Source organism: Phyllostomus hastatus, unplaced genomic scaffold (genome assembly GCF_019186645.2).
Source record: "Phyllostomus hastatus isolate PE091 unplaced genomic scaffold, TTU_PhHast_1.1 phas_contig_40, whole genome shotgun sequence".
Classification (NCBI taxonomy): domain Eukaryota; kingdom Metazoa; phylum Chordata; class Mammalia; order Chiroptera; family Phyllostomidae; genus Phyllostomus; species Phyllostomus hastatus.
The window spans coordinates 54,789,646-54,806,510 of NW_025333872.1; the positions used below are offsets into that span (position 1 = coordinate 54,789,646).

The following is a 16,865-nucleotide window of genomic DNA, read 5'->3' on the forward strand; positions in this document are numbered from 1 at the left end:
TTAGAAGATCATCTAAATACAAATTTAGTTCAGCGAATATTTATTATCTTCTCTGGGACAAGCCCTTACTAGTCAGCTGTGGGGTATACAAAAATGAGTAAGACACAGTTCATGTTCTGAAGTGACTGACTCTCTAGGAGGGTTGAGTAATTGCCTAACTTCAATCTGGTAACTAAAACTATTCAGGGAATATGTGCACACACTCAAACACGTACACAAGTACATACACAAACTGAAGGCATGTCAAGGGAGAGAGTAATTAATTCTGAGAGGAATGATGGGGATGGACTCATTAGAGATTGTAGTATTTGGGTTGTATCTCAAAGAATGGAAATTTTGTCACCACTCACACCGTTTTAGAGGAAGGATGTTCTAGGGAGAGACCTCGCACAAGCCAAGGGAATGTGAGCACTGTGGTCTCTGCTGCAGGGCCCTGCTGGTCCATGAATGATGCTTCTGGAGGCTGTGTGTGTGAGAGAAGATGGGTAGGAGACGTGACTTGAAAAGGTGTTTGAACTCAATCACTCAGAGCCTTAAACTTCAGGCTACAGAGATCATACTTTATCCCATAGGATGTGAGACACTTTGCAGGTTTTTGAGAAAGGAAACACGTAACCCAACCTTTGTGCCATGTTAATGAGGTGTGGATTGAAGAGATAAGGGTTTAGTTGTAGAGGAAGCTACCACACAGGTCTAAGGAAGAGATTTTGACACATGGATTTGGGAAGTAGCTTGGGAAATGTAAGTAAAGAAATAGAGTTGTTTGAGAGATAATTAAAAAGTAGAACCAACAGGATTTAGTGACTGATGAGACATGAGTGTAGAAAGAAGTCAAAGATGAGTCCAATAAAAGCAGCCTGGGAGCAGGGAGCTTTAAATGAAAATATGCAGGAAACTTGGAAGGTGCAGTTCTTAAAAGGAACTCTCCAGAAGAGCATGACTTTAGGACATGACAATTTTGAATTGCCAGAAATCATTTTGAATTGGAGCTCAGGAGATGTAAAATTTGGAGTCACCAGCATGGAGATGGTGCCTGAAGCCACAAGAGAAGACAAGAGGCTAGAAAGTAGAGTGAGAGGAAAGGGAGGAAAAGGGGGGAAAGTGTTTGTGGTAGAAAATTTGCTTTAACTACAACACTTCTGAAATTCAAAGCCAAAAAAGCTTTTTAGTCAGGTTTATTGAAGTATAAATTTATGTAGTAAATTTACCGTTTTTAGAGTGAACAGCCCTGTGAGTTTTGACAAATACATACAGTTGTGTAACTGCCACCAGAATCAAGGTCTAGAGCATTTTCATTCCTCTCCTAAAATTCCTGTATGCAACTTGGTCATCAGTCTCCCACACCCCAGCTGCTGAGCATTGACTAGCCAGTTTTCTAACCCTATATTTTGAGTTTGGCGTCCTTTACTAAGTGTAACTGAGATTCCTCTAAGTTGTTATGAGAATGGATAGTTCATTCTTTTTTTATTGATGAGCACTATTCCATTGTGTGGATATAACATAGTCTGATGCATCTACCAGTTGGTATGCATTTGAGCTGTTTCCAGTTTTTGCTGATTATGAACGAAGCCATTATAAACATTTGCATACAGATTTTTGTGGAGACATAAGTATTCATTTTTCTTGGGTAAATACTTAGGAGTAGGATTGTTGGGTAGTATGGCAGGTGCATATTTAACTTGATAAGAAACTGCCAAACTGTTTTCCAGAGTAGCTGTATCATTTTGCACCCCTATCTGTTGCAAATGAGAGCTCTGTTGCTACATCCCTGCCAGCACTTGATATTGTCATTGCTGTTATTATTATCCATGGGATGTGATGATATTTCATTGCAATCCATTTCTTTGTGCGTATATTGAAACATGTGCACTCATCTGGGAAAGGGCTTGTGACACCATCAGATTCTCAAAGGTTCAGGAACCTGAAGGTAAAGCCCATTACAAGTTTTGAGAATGAAGAGAAGTCAGAAAAGCACACTGAGAAGATTGGAGTTTTACCATGTAGAGTCTGCTATGCCAAGGGAAGAGAAAAGCCTATGATATGAACTAAGAAAAGGGTACTGTATCAGCAAGGGGAAATTCCTGGTGATCTTGGAGATGCTATTTCAGTGGAGTGGGAGGAGGGAGAGGTGAAAAATAGGAGGGTGCTGATTTGAAGCAGAAATGAAAAACAAGGAAATGGAGGCAGCATATGCAGACCCTTCTTCCAACTATCATAATAAAGGACAGTTCAATCTAATACCTGTAACTAGAAACATCACTTATGGGGAGCTCTAGAAGGGGCAATTTTGATAAAAGTTAGCAAAGGGACTGATATGAAGATTACTTACTTTTTCTATGTGGTTCTTTAATGTGCATTTGATTTTACTGGCATTTACTTCAAATTTTCCTAAGAAGCAAATTCACTTTACTACCAATGCCACTGACTTGGCTGAAAAGAGCTTTTGGGCACACAGAGTGGTATTGTAGCCCCAAGTACATGTCCAAGGGTTTTACAACATGCACTAAGTGTGCCGTCAGGGAATTCTACAAGTCAGCTGATGCGTGCTGCAGTGCCACAACCACTGCCCTTTCCCGGACTGTGTGCTGCTGTGCACAACCTCAGCCAATCTCTCTGGGCATTCTCCCAAACACAAAAGAGATGAATGCACTGAAATAAGAAAGGAATCTGCATGTGGTCAGTAAGGATTCATCACTGTACTTTTAGTCAATTTATGAGAAAAGTTGTGGAAGGAGGGGAGACAAAGATTTAGTAAAACTCAGACATCTGCATACAGAGACCAGTTTTTTCAGTCAGGTGTGAGGTATAATTTGAATATACAAATCATCCATTCCTGAGTCTTTCTCTCTCTCTCTACTCTTTCAATACCTAAAGAAACTAGAAAGCAGAAGACACTTAAGTTACACTTTCCTCTACCATTTCTCACCAGTCTCATACACACACACACACACACACACACACACACACACACACGCTGCTCCATATTTTGATTCGTGCTAGCTCACTCTCTAATCCTCCACTGTTTTCATTTGGAATTGGGTCAGGGACATGTGGTGCTGGGGCTGTGAGTAGCTTGTCCTCCACTAGTTCCTCTCTAAGGGGCTGACATAAGGGTACCACGTTAATACCATCAAAAGACTGGAAATCTCATCTAATACCTACTTCCTCCCCTTTACTTGTCTTCAATGCTAGACTCATGGTTCCACTTGACTTTTTTTACGTGGCAAAGCTACACTCTGGAACAGATCACAAAATAGGTTGCTGCAACTTTGGTCCAATGGAAAGAGTATAGATGTGGAATCAATAGAGATAGGTTTAACACACAGCTCTGTCCTGTGCTAGTCATGTTATTGACTCTTCCTGTCTCAGGATTTCCATCAACAAGATACAAACACATGGTTCCTAATTCATACTTCATCTTGTATTGGACATTCAAACAATGTCATGAAAGCTCATGTGAACTAAGTCTAGAGGGCCCCAAAGTTACTGGGCATTGCCATTATCACTCTCTACAAACTGGAGGCCAGGGTGCCCCTGCTGCATGCTGGGAAACCTGATAGCACTGACCCCTCCTCCCTGGAAGCTGCCATCAAAGCAGCTTTTGCCTAAGAAGTCTGTCCCTCTGTCCCGTTCTCCTCCCTGCTCTGCCTTCCTTCCACCTTTTAGAAACAGACTTCACACAAATTGTAAGCTGTACTTTCCAACGTAGACATCCTTGAAGCAGATGACATTATATTTTCAGGGCTCTGTAGCTCTCTTTCCTTGGTTTTACTATTATGATTAAGAATAATCTTTTCAAAGTAATGACTCTCCTGCACCATTTACTACTCCTTTCCTCCACAGCATCAATTTCAGTCATTTGGTGGGATACTCTTAAATGGAGAATTTAGGGAAACATTGGGCTTAAAGTGAAGCCCCCGGGCCATAAGGAAGTGAATTGCAGATCCAGCTTTCTGATATATTTGAGGGTAGGCAGTTATTTCCTGAGATTGGTTCTCTTTGCTCACACCATTACTTCACAGACATTTCTGGTCTCTGCTCAGCCAGTTTCTAATAATGTTCCATTTGAATTAGCTGGCTATTGAATAAGGCCTTTTTTTTTTTTTTAAGGCCTATGTGAATGAAAGCCCTTATCTCAGAGTTTTAGACAAGACACTATATAGTCAGACTATATAGAAATCTTGTCAAGGTACATGACAGATAAGATAAGTCAGCTTATGATAAGTCAGGACCTAAGATAATGACAATGTGATAATGTTTTTTCTTGCAGAATTAGGGTTACATACTGCCATTTACCTATAAGAATACATCCCACTCATACTAATGTAAAGAGTATTCCTGGGCCAGGGACAAACACAGCCCTTTAGGATTTCAAAACTGGTTGAAGACTTTGAAATAATGGCTGGTCAATAGGTAGATCATCACATGACTGGGTTAGAGATAATGATCTCTTGTTTCAAAGTTCCCTTGAGGAATGGTGTGTTTTTTGTTTGCATTCTCTGATCTACACTCTGACAAAAAATGTTAAAAGTGGCAAGACAGAATGATTATATGATCATAGAAATCCAGCTATTTTTGTCTTTTACTTGACAAAATTGGGTACATTTCCATTTTTTTAAACCATGACTTGATAAACCATATTTGTGTGCACAGAGTCCAGTAGGCAAAAGGCATTGACGAATATTACTTGCGTGAAATGATAAATGACATTGACTTGCATAAGTGCCAGGAAGGTCTGCTCCATAACACTCACTTGTTAACTTGGCCTTCCTCCTCAGCTTTTTATTTGGAAAATGATTCTTGTGCTCTTTTCAATCCCAGTTGGGGGGGGGGCAAAGAATAAATAACCCCCTAAGAGGAGACCTCTAAAGAGATAGATTTAAGATTCTAATTTCTCTCAAATCTTTAACAATTTCTCCCCATTATATCTACTTGTGAGGTCTCCAGTTGCTCTAGGATGGGATTATTCTGAGGTCAGCGTGTTGCCCTGGTCGATCAGCACCAGCCCATGTCCAAGTCCTGCGTTGCACAGAAGGCAAAATGACCCAGAGAGGTGAGTGAGTTGGCCATTCTTTGGTTATCCACTCTGGGAAGAGTTTTATTTTGGATACCCAGTTCTTGTTTAATTTAAAATGGTGGTTTACTATATCTTCTCACACTCACATTCTCTGGCTTTCTTTGAGGCTATGTGCCAGCATGGCGGCTGTCATGAGAACTGGCCTCCCTGTTGTCACATCCCTGTCACCCCAAAGGATGACCCTCTCTGGCTTTGCCAGAGAACAGCAGGCTATTGATTGGATGCAAAAATGAATAAGCATCATTGTAGAACCTGCCTTCTTAGGAACAAAGTATGTTTGGGTACAGATTTAGATCAGAAGATACTTTGTATTGCAATAAAGATAAATGCTGCAGGCCACGCGTTTCCATCTGTGCTTCACTCTATGGGATTCCTTTACTGAATGAGTGAGCCCAGGGCATTTTTCACAGCTCAGCTGACTTTTATTTTAAAAGTCAGCAGGGAATACATAATATGGAAAGTTCATTTCTGAGAAGAGGTGAGCATAGAACGCAGGGCTTGGAAATGGTTAATACTCATGCTAACTACAATCTGGGCAATCGTTTATGGTGTGATCCATGAGAAGGAAAAAGTTTACTTTTAAAACCTTTATCCCAATGATCTTTGAGAATTTCACCCAAAGCATCATTCCCTGACTATTTAGAGTCTCTTAATGTTTGTGGGAGATAACCTCTTGACTTCCTTTTTCTGCAATATGTCTTGTCTGGTGAACCTGGAGTTCAGCAGAAAAAGATAACACCTTTCCTCCTGTGGACTTTGACAAATGATAAGTCTGAGCCTACTGCAACCAGTTTATTCTTATCCAGAGAAATCTAAGAGTCAGCATGTTCTTTTAAGATAAATCATTCACTTTCTAATTTTTGGTTAACCTTTGACATAGAATTGTGTTATGTGGCCATGGATTCTGGGCAGTTTTAGCAAAGACTACGATGTTATCAATAAGCTTAAAATCAAGAATGATTTTGATCTCATGTGGGTTTTTGAAACTCAGTGATAATGAATATAAGCCACTTTGTGATCTGAAGCAGGGGAGGCAGTTTGCACACGTGAGGTAATATCCTGCCGTTGCCACCTGAGCCACAACAGGTAACCGGGGTGGTTGGTATATGTGACTGAATGGGGCCCTGCAGTCACACTGGCCAGCACTCGAGTCATGACACTGCCCTTCCTGGCTGTGTTTATTTTTCAAAAATTACTCAATTTTGTGAAATTCCTTTTTCATTTATTCAAGAGGAACCACAATTTGTATTTTATGGAGCTGCCATGGTGATCAGTGAGCTATTGTGTAGAAACTGCACACAGTACTTGACACATTGTATTAAGTGCTTGATACAAGCTGGTTTTCCAATCTCTCCATTTTGAGTTCATCAAAGGGGCTTTAATTATCAGAAGTTCATAATTACTATGTGGTTTCAAGTAGACACTGATATGAGAGTGTAAGCCTGAAGAACAACATGAGAATAAAGCTTGAATATTCCTAGCTTTAAAATGGGTTCATTATTTTGTTAGCATAACTGTGAAAACTTACAATGCCTTGGAAACAAGTTTCATACTACCTTAGAAGGTGACTCTTTTTGGAAGCACATGTTTCCATTGCTGAAAGAGTCAACTCTTCTAGAATATTCTTTTCTGCCTAACCAAATAGCTGGGTAAATTTGCTTTATAATTTCCCCTACCACAACAAACCTATAATTGACAGGAGAAATATCCACTGAATCCCCCTAAACTTTCCCTTTCCTGATTGAGGTAGAATTTGTGTCATCAAAGAGGGAATGTAGATGCCCAGAGAGAGTGGTGGTATTAGTATTAGTCATAAAAAAGATGGCTAACATTTATAAAGCCATATACCAACTGCTTTGCAAACACATCTTGTAATCCCAACAACATCCTTAGAAAGGAATACGACCAACTTCATTTGCAGAGGAGGAAACTAAGAAACAGGTTAACTAACTTGTCCAAGGCTATCTCTGTAGGAATGTGGAGGTGGGGGTTTAAGTTCAGGTTATCTGAATGCAGAGCCATGGACTGTAAACCACCACACCGTGGGAGCCTGATAGCAGTGAATAGCTGCAGAGGGAGCTCAACAACCTGCTGGCCTAGTGGGCCATTTCCCACCAGGATGTCTCTGTAGCAGTGAGGTACCCTGGAGATCCTCGCTGCTCTTTAAGGAAGTCAAGATGGCTATCATATCTAAACCCATTGTTACATGAATAAAAAGAGCAGTGTGTGGGAGCGTGGTATTTGTCCATATCTGTTTATCCTGGTAAGTCAAAGACACTTGGGAATTCCCAGGACCAGGCTTATGATATAATAAATAATGACTGAATGTATTAAGTATGAAAAGAAATGGTATGTGTGAAATTCCTGTGGCTTTCCCAGTTAGGTGGGAAACCTCTCCCTCACTCTGAATCTATGGTCTCTTTCTATCACAGGTAAAAACAAACAATCCAATTAAAAAATGAGCAGAGGATCTGAATAAACTTTTTTCAAAGAAGATGTGAAATGGCCAATAGGTTCATAAAAAGGTGCTCAATATTACTGATCAGGGAAATGCAAATCAAACCACAATGAGATATTACCTCACACCTGTTAGGATGGTATCATCAAAAAGACAAGAAATTGCAAGTGTAGGTGAAGATATGAAGAAAAATGAACCTTGTGCACTCTTGGTGGGAATTTAAATTGACACAGCCACTAAGGAAAACAATACAAAGGCTCCTCAAAAATGAAAAATAGAACTACCATATATCCAGCAACTCCACTTCTGGGTGGTTATCCGAAGAAAACAAAACCAGTAACTCTAAAAGATAGGTGCACCCCACTGCAGCATTATTTACAATAGCCAAGATGTGGAAATTACCTACATTTCCATCAATAGATGACTAGATTTTTTTGAAACGTGATACATACGTATACATATACACATGCACATATAGACATGTGTTGTGTGTGTACAGAATGGAATATTATTCAGACTTGGAAGGAAACCTTGTAATAATAGGGATGAACCTTGAGGGCATTATGCTAAATAAAATAAGCCAGACAGAGAAAGACAAATACTGTATGGTTTTAACTCTTACATAAAATTCCCAAAAGAAAAAAATGGAGTTCACAGATATAAGGAATAGATTGGTGGTTGCCAGAGGCAGGATGGGGAGGGGGCATGAAATGGATAAAAGGGGTCAAAAAGTATAAACTTCCAGCTGTGAACTAGATGTTATGAGCATGTAATATACAGCATGGAGACTACAGTTTAAAAATATGTAATGTATTACATATTTGGAAGCTGCTAAAGGAGTGAATCTTAGAAGTTGTCATCACACCAAAAATTTTTTGTAACTAATGTATAGTGAGCGATGTCAGCTAGAATTATTATGATCATTGCACAATACAGTTCACAAATATCAAATCATTAAGTTGCACACCTGAAACTAATGTTATATGTCAATTATACCTCAATTTAAAAAATAACCACAAAGAAAGCTCAAATAGATGGATACATCTATGACCCTGAATTTCATCTGCTATAACCTGGCATGTTTCCCTCTATTTCAAATTGAAATCTGGCTGGTATATGGAGAAATGGACTAGAAATCCAAGTTAGAAACTAAATGGAGACAGAAGAAAGAGCAATAAAAACAGGAGGAGGAAAAGAAGGCAGAGGTCACCAACTGACTAAGAAGTAAATTTCACTAGCTACAACCTTGTCACGCCTGTGTGTGTCAACCTGTCCATCTCTGACAGTTCCTCCTCTAGGTCCCTGTGGCCTTCACCCCCTCACAGCCTGCCTATCGCCCAGGGCTCACTGTCCTTACTGTTTAATGTCTTCTTGTTCATGTTGTAAACTAGTGATTTCCATGGACAACACTTTTGAAGTGGGTTGTTGTATAATCCTTGCTGTAGCACACAGAAAATATTTTTGGGTTTACACAAATATTATTTGATAATCATCCGTATCTTGGCCATCATAATCTCTACTGGTCACCTGGAAATTTCCAGAGGAGGAGGAGGTACTGGTTAAGAGCATGGGCTGTGGAGCCATACTCCATATGAAAACTGGTTATGCTGTTAGTTGTGTACTTTCATCAAATGACTCAACCATTTTTCTCTATGCATTCTGGATGATTATACTACCTATTATGTAGGGTGACTACAAGGATCAATTGGTATTAGGGCTTCTTAACTTTTTATACCACAGATCCATTTGACAGTCTAGAGAAGTCCTTGGAGACTCTTCTCAGAATAATATACTTTAAATACATAAAATAAAATATATAGTACCATAAAGCAAAATAATCATATTATAATTATCTAAATATTTTAAAAGCAAACTTGTGATTAGTAATAAATACTTAAATAATAAGATCTAAAAGTAGTTATGATATCAAAAGAAATTTTCAAGTTTGTGATAAGTATGAATGTTATTTTGTGATAGCTGTCCTAACTACAATGTGAAAATATCTGTATTTCTATTGGTGACAAAGACAAAGGTGCTGATAATGTCACCAAAGTTTATTGTTTGTGTCTTAGCATTTGAAAGAAATGCAAAGTTCAAGTTAAAGTTTGGTGAAAATAAATATGTAAATTTTTTAATCCAAGTTCAAAGATCCTCCTCTATTCTAGCCTTGGACTTTTTGGAGGAGGCTGTGGACCCCAGGTAAAGACCTTGGAGTGATGTCAGACAGGGCTTAGCACAGAGTGGTGCACAGTGAGAGTTCTATGAACAGCTCATTCCTACAGATTTCCTTTAGGAACTGAAGTGATGCCATGCTATTTGTGCAAACCACATGAAATCTCCAATTTGATAGGTTAAAAAAAGAAATTTTGGCAATTCCATATGGTTCAATCTGATATAATTTAGAAACTCTATATCTTGTGAAACTATTTTAATTCTTTAGTATATATACTATTAATTTTTTTTCCCTATGAAAGTATGTATTAGCTTAGTGGGTTTTAAAAGCATAGACTATTTGGAATTGACTGTTTCTTTCAGTTCTTTCCAGTATTTGTTGACAATGACAAATGGACACATATTGGGGTTATTCTAAGATTTATGATGCTTAAGACACATCATTATCTTATTCATTATAAAACATTTGTTATGGCTAAGATTTACTCATTCCTAATGACTCATTCAAACTTGGAAAGCCTCTCTCATGTTGCCAAAAATTTTAGTCTTACAAATTTTGAGTAAGTCCATGACCTAGCTGCATTTAGGTGTCACGTATTATTTAAAAAGATACTTTAAATAACTTGCCTCAATCACTTCCAAAAGGGTATCTAGTACAGTCACAGAAGTAACATGTTACCCCGGGCAGCACTATAGTGCGCCCAGATTGAAAGAAGGAAGGCAAGAGGGAGATTTCAGTTACTTAATCTCACTTTGTAAATTGTATGATTATCTAACCACTATGCCGTACACCTGAAACTAACACAAAATAATATTGGATGTAAACTGTAATTGAAAAAAAATTTAATTAAAAAGTTAAAACAAAAAAACAAGACAAAACATGTTCTTACACCAAAGTGTTATCATTGCTGGTTTACTTCCCTGTGGCCCCAGTTAGAAAATAAAATCTGAAGGTACAGATTCTCTCTCTCATCCATTATAATATCCCCACTCCCTACTTCTGTGCCTTGTGCAGAGCAGGCATTCAGTAAATGTTTGTAGAATGAAACAATGAAGAGATGAGGAAATGAGAGACTGGCCTCATCAACTGCTCTTCTCACCTCCGGCTGATGAAAGAGAAGAGTCACTGGGCTACGACTCTAGTTTGGTTTTCCTCCAACATTCCAGCGTTAAGTTTGTACTCTCAGAAATATTGTCAATTCAGCTCCAGCCGGTGTGGCTCGGTTGGTTGGAGCGTCATCCAGTGCACCAAGAGGTTGAGGGTTCCATTCCTGGTTGGGGTGTGTAAGGCAACCAATGGATGTTTCTCTGCCTCTCTCTGTCTCTATCTCCTCCACTTCCTCTCCCCTGAAAAGCAATGAAAAAATGTCCTTGGGTGAGGGTAAAAGGAAAAAATATTGTCAATTCAATAAAATATAATTAAATGGGGTTGGGGTTGGGGGGGAGGCAGAAAACTGTACTTGAACAACAATTAATTTTAAAAAAGGCTTAAAAATATATAATTAAATGGAGGGAAATAATTAGTTTTATAAGCATTTTAAAGACCATTGCTTTTGAAAATGGTGCATGTTATGAAAGATAATGTGTTAATCAAGTTAAGCATATAAACAAGATAGCTGAAAGCAAGGTTGACTTACTTAAAAAAAAAACAAAAAACCTTTCAAACATTATCAAGCTCCTTAGTGTCATCTGTTTCCATTCAAATGGCTGGTCATATTATTTCAAATGTGTAGTTTATTATGCAAAGTATGCTCATGAGAAATATGTAAAATATACTCATAAGTAAAAACACTTGGCACATACTAAGTGTTTGAAAATATGTTAATCAGGTTAGTAGAAACAACAGCACTTTGTTGTTTTAATTTTGCCTTTTTAAAATTTGTTACAAAACTTTGGTATCTTTTTGCATGTTTATCTTGTGTTTTTTTTTTTTTACATCGAGATGTCTTTCTGTGCTACTTGCCCTTCTTATTAAAAATGGGTTCCTATATTTTAAATTGATCTATTAGAGCTCAATCGTTCATCCTAAAAATTGATACTATTTCCCCAGTTTAACATTCATTTTTTGGCATTGATTTTATGTGTGAATAAGTGTTTGTTTTTGTCAAGCCAATGATGAATATTATTCTATATTTTAAAGGCTCTTTTTAATATAATATAATATTATAACATATTTAGTTTTATTTCATTCTGTTATAGTTTAATGTCTTTATATTCACATCTTTGATCCATCTGATTTGGGGAAAAGGAATTATGCAGAGGTGTGGCTTCATTATTTCCCAAATGGCTATCTAGGTATCCCAGAACCTTTCAGTGAAAACCTGTTTTCCCACTGATTCAGAAACCCAACTTTATTGAAGTCAAACTGTCATAAACTTGTGATCATTTCTGAGTTCTTTCCATTGAGCTCTCTATTGTTGTAAACCACAGTTATAGTTGGTTCATCCACAATTGCTATTTTCTTTCCCAGAATTTTCTTTGCTATTCTCTTGTGTTTATTTTTCAGATAAACTTTACAGGCATTTTGCAAGTTCCCTGGAACTTGTGATTTTGATTAGGATTTTATGAGCATTTAACCCAGTGCCTGACACATTTCAACCCTCTATAAGTGAAAAATACAATTGTAATTTCAATAATAATTTCAATTACCACATCAAATGAATGACAGGCATGAAAAGAATGAACATCTTTGCAATATTGACACTCCTTATCAAGAGAAAATTTGGATAATTTCTAATTATTTAAACTTTAAAAAAATCTACCTCAATACAAATGTTCTACTAACAATGGAGTTAGGTCATGATGAAACTATTGTAAGATGAAAATATCTTAAGTCTAAACTATATTTAATACATGTAACCTACTGATTATCATAGCTTAGCCTAGCTTAGCCTAGCCTACTTTTTTTAGAAAAATATATCTCATTGATTATGCTATTACAGTTATCCCATTACCCCCTTCATTCCCCTCCACCCTGCACACCCTCTCCAACCCACATTTCACATTTCCCCCCATTTAGTTCATGTCCATGTGTCATAAGTTCTTTAGCTTCTACATTTCCCATACTATTCTTGCCCTCCCCCTGTCTATTTTCTACCTACCATTTATGCTACTTATTCTCCATACTGTTTCCCCCTCCTCCTCCCACTCCCCTGTTGCTAACCCTCCATGTGATCTCCATTTCTGTGGTTCTGTTCCTGTTCTAGTTGTTTGCTTAGTTTCTTTTGTTTTTTATTTTTTAGGTGTGGTTGTTAATAATTGTGAGTTTGCTGTCATTTTACTATACATGTTTTTTATCTTCTTTTTCTGAGATAAGTCCCTTTAACATTTCCTAAAATAAGGGCTTGGTGATGATGAACTCCTTTAACTTGACCTTATCTGAAAAGCACTTTATCTGCCTTTCCATTCTACATGAAAGCTTTGCTGGAGAGAGCAATCTTGGGATGCAGGTCCTTGCCTTTCATGACTTGGAATACTTCTTTCCAGCCCCTTCTTGCCTGGAAGGTCTCTTTTGAGAAATCAGCTGACAGTCTGATGGGAACTCCTTTGTAGGTAACTGTCCCCGTATCTCTTGCTGCTTCTAGGATTCTCTCCTTCATTTTTACCTTGCCTAATGTAATTATGATGTGCCTTGGTGTGTTCCTTCTTGGGTCCAACTTGTTTGGGACTCTCTGAGCTTCCTGGACTTCCTGGAAGTCTATTTCCTTTGCTAGATTGGGGAAGCTCTCCTTTATTATTTGTTCAAATAAGTTTTCCACTTGTTGCTCTTCCTCTTCCACTTCTGGTACCCCTATAATTCAGATGTTGGAATGTTTAAAGATGTCCTGGAGGTTCCTAAGCTTCTCCTAATTTTTTGAATTCTTATTTCTCCATTCTTTTCTGTTTGGTTGTTTTTTTCTTCCTTCTGGTCCACTCCATTGATGTGAGACCCAGCTTTCATTCCATCACTATTGGTTCCCTGTGCATTTTTCTTCATTTCACTTATTGTAGCCTTCATTTGTTCATCTAATTTTTGCCCCAAATCAACCAATTCTGTGAGCATCCTGATCACCAGTGTTTTGAACTGTGCATCTGATAGGTTGGCTATCTCTCGGCCACTTAAAAGTACTGACTCTGAGGCTTTCAATTCTGTTTGAGCCATTCCCCCCCCCCCTTTCGTCTGGTCACACCCATATGTATATGGGGGGTGGAGCCTTAGGTGTTCACCAGGGCAGGGCACCCCAGTTGCTGGGTTGTGACATTGTATGTGGGGGCAGGGTCCAAGAGGGAACAATGGCACTTGCTGCACTCTCTGTCAGACCTCAGTCCCTTCTGCTGCTTTCCCTGAGCCAACTGGGCCCCCCTGGTGCCAATTCCCATGTGGGTGGGCTTGTGCACCCTGTGGGACTTTCCAAGGACTTCTCCTGTGAGGCTGAGAGTCTCTCCCAGTGCCTCAACCCCCGCAGGTGTTTTCAATCAGTGCCCCAAGGCTCTATTTCCCAGCGCTGTGATCCTGGGTTGTGTGCAGTGCCTTGCTTCACAATTCCTGCCTCTCTGGATCTGCTGTTTGCCATGTTTCAGCCGGGGTCTGCTAGCTGCTGCTTATGCACTCTGGGTCCACCCATTGCGGTCTTATGCACCCCAGATGCCTTACACACCCAGTCCCAATGCTCTTAGCTCTCCTTCCTGAGACCCATGCTCCATGGCCCTACTCCGCCCCCTCCTACTGGTCTGGATGAATGGGTCTATTTTAACTTCTTGGTTGTCTGACTTCCATGCAGTTCAATTTTCTGTCAGTTCTGGTTGTTATTCTGTTTTTAAATTATTGTTGTCCCTATCTTGGTTGTGGGAGGAGACACAGTGTGTCTACCTATGCCTCCATCTTGGCCGGAAGAGCCTAGCCTACCTTAAATGGGCTCAGAGCACTTACATTAGTCACAGATGGGCAAAACCATCTAACACAAAGCCTGTTTTATGATACAGTGTTGACTATCTCATGTAGTTTACTGAACATACTACTTAAAAAACACTGGCAACACGGCACACCACAGAGTATTGGTTGTTTACTCTTGGAAGCACATGGCTGACTAGGAACTGCCCAGTATTGACAGTGTATGGCACTGCATGTCACTAACCTAGGAAAAAAATCAAAATTCAAAATCTAGAAAGTGTAGTTTCTACTTAATGCGTGGCATTTTCACACCACCCTAAAACCAAAAACTTTGAAGTTAAACCATCATAAGCTGGGGACCACCTGTAGTTAAGTTGATGTTCTACTCACTGTCCTGTCCTGCAACAACAAATTTATAGTTTCCTTAAATCTCCTTTCTCAGTGTCTGTACTTTTGGAGAGAAAATCTATAGCATCTGGCTACAACTCCTTTATCTTCCTCCAAAGTTGCATACCTACCTCCCTTTGTATTCCTTTTCCCCTTTTCAATCCCAGTTATGATTTTCATATCGCTTAATCCAACAGTCATTTCCATTTTCCATGCCTCATCTGACTTGACTTCTCAGCAAAATATTTAACAGCATTTATTATTTCCTTATTGATATACTCTCTTCCTGTGGCTTTCCCACTTCACTCTTGGATTTTTCACTCCTTGTCTGACTGCTTCTTCTAAACCTTCTTTACCTTTAAATGTTTAAGTTATCAGGAATTTTCTCTGGATCCCTTCTGTTCTTCTTCTTCCCACTCTGCTTTAATGACCCTAAGGAGCCTCTTTAATTATCATCTAAGGTATGGCTGAATACTGTGTTCCTTTTATCATTAGTAGTTTACACAGCCAGACACTATGCAAAAGTAAAGTCTTCCCTTTAAAATGGCTATGATGGTATGCCAAGTTTTTTCATAGCATATCATTACTAAAAGTAGACATAAATTTTAAAAAATCATCAGTCCCTTCTTATCCATGGTTTCAGTTAATTGCGTTAACCATGGTCCAAAAACGTTAACTGGAAAATTCCAGAAATAAGCAATTCATAAGTTTTAAATTATGTGTGATTCTGAGTAGTATTATGAAATCTTGTGCCATACTGCTCTGTCCCATCTAAAATGTGAATCATCCCTTTGTTTAGCGTATGCACACTCTATATGCTTCCTGCACATTAGTTGCTTTGTAGTGATCTGGTTATCAGATCTACTGTTATGGTATCTCAGTGCTTGTGGTCAGGCAACCTTTATTTTACTGAATGATACTCCTAAAGCCATTCACATAACTCTTATTACAGTACAGTGTTATAATTGTTCAATTTATTATGATTGCTGTTAAGCTCTTACTATGCCTAGTTGATAAATTAAAATATCATAGGTATGTATGTACAGGAAAAAAAACAGTGTATATGGGGTTTGGCACTATCTGTGTTTTCAGATATCCACTAGGGATGTTAGAATATATTTCTTGTGGATAAAGACCAAGAACTTTTATCCCAGACTCATAGCTCTTATTTTTCTGTGCTTCAGTTGGAAATATCTACTTGATTACTTGAAAATTCCACTTCAAAGTCTCATTGGCATTGTACCTTAGATTTAAAACTGGACTGTACCACTCCCTACCCCACTTTAGATACGCACTCCTTTAATTCTTCCCACCTGGGAATATGGCTGCTCCATCCACTCTATTGCTCATGCCAAAATCTGAGTATAATCTATAATATCAACATCCTACATTCAAATCATTACCAAATCTGTCTAGTATTTCTGGAACCCATTCACTTATTCTCATCATCACTACCCCCACCCAAATCCAAGAAACCCATCACTGGCCTAGACCCCTATGCCAACTTCTATTTCTGCATATTTTCAGGTATCCTTTCCAACCAAGCTAGTCTCTGGCTGAAAGTCAAAGTAATAGTTAAAAAATATTAATTTTATATTACTTCCTTGCTTAAAGCATTTTTAGTGGCTTCCCATTATTCTCATAAGAAAGTTAATATAATCCACAAGGTCCAGTGTGACCTGTCCCCAAATTATTTCTTCAGCATTACCTTCTCTCAAGCTTCTTTATGATCACTGTACTTTGTGTGACTACTTTTCTGAAGGTGAAAAATCTTTTATCTTTCTCCTCCTTTCTTGTTTGGTCAATTTCTACTCATTCCTAAGCTTCACTTTAAATGTTACATCCTCAGGAAGGTCTTTCTTCACCCTTGAGTACAGGTTAGATTCCAATAGTTGCATGTA

The 16,865-nt window shown here is 38.5% G+C and overlaps 1 non-coding gene across 1 annotated transcript; it reads left to right on the plus strand.

Moving 5' to 3' along the window:
• The first annotated feature begins 15,425 nt into the window (after positions 1–15,425).
• On the plus strand, positions 15,426–15,568 carry LOC123822303. Its single transcript, XR_006786273.1, has one exon. It is a non-coding gene; the product is annotated as a small nucleolar RNA SNORA15 (small nucleolar RNA).
• The last annotated feature ends 1,297 nt before the right edge of the window (positions 15,569–16,865 follow it).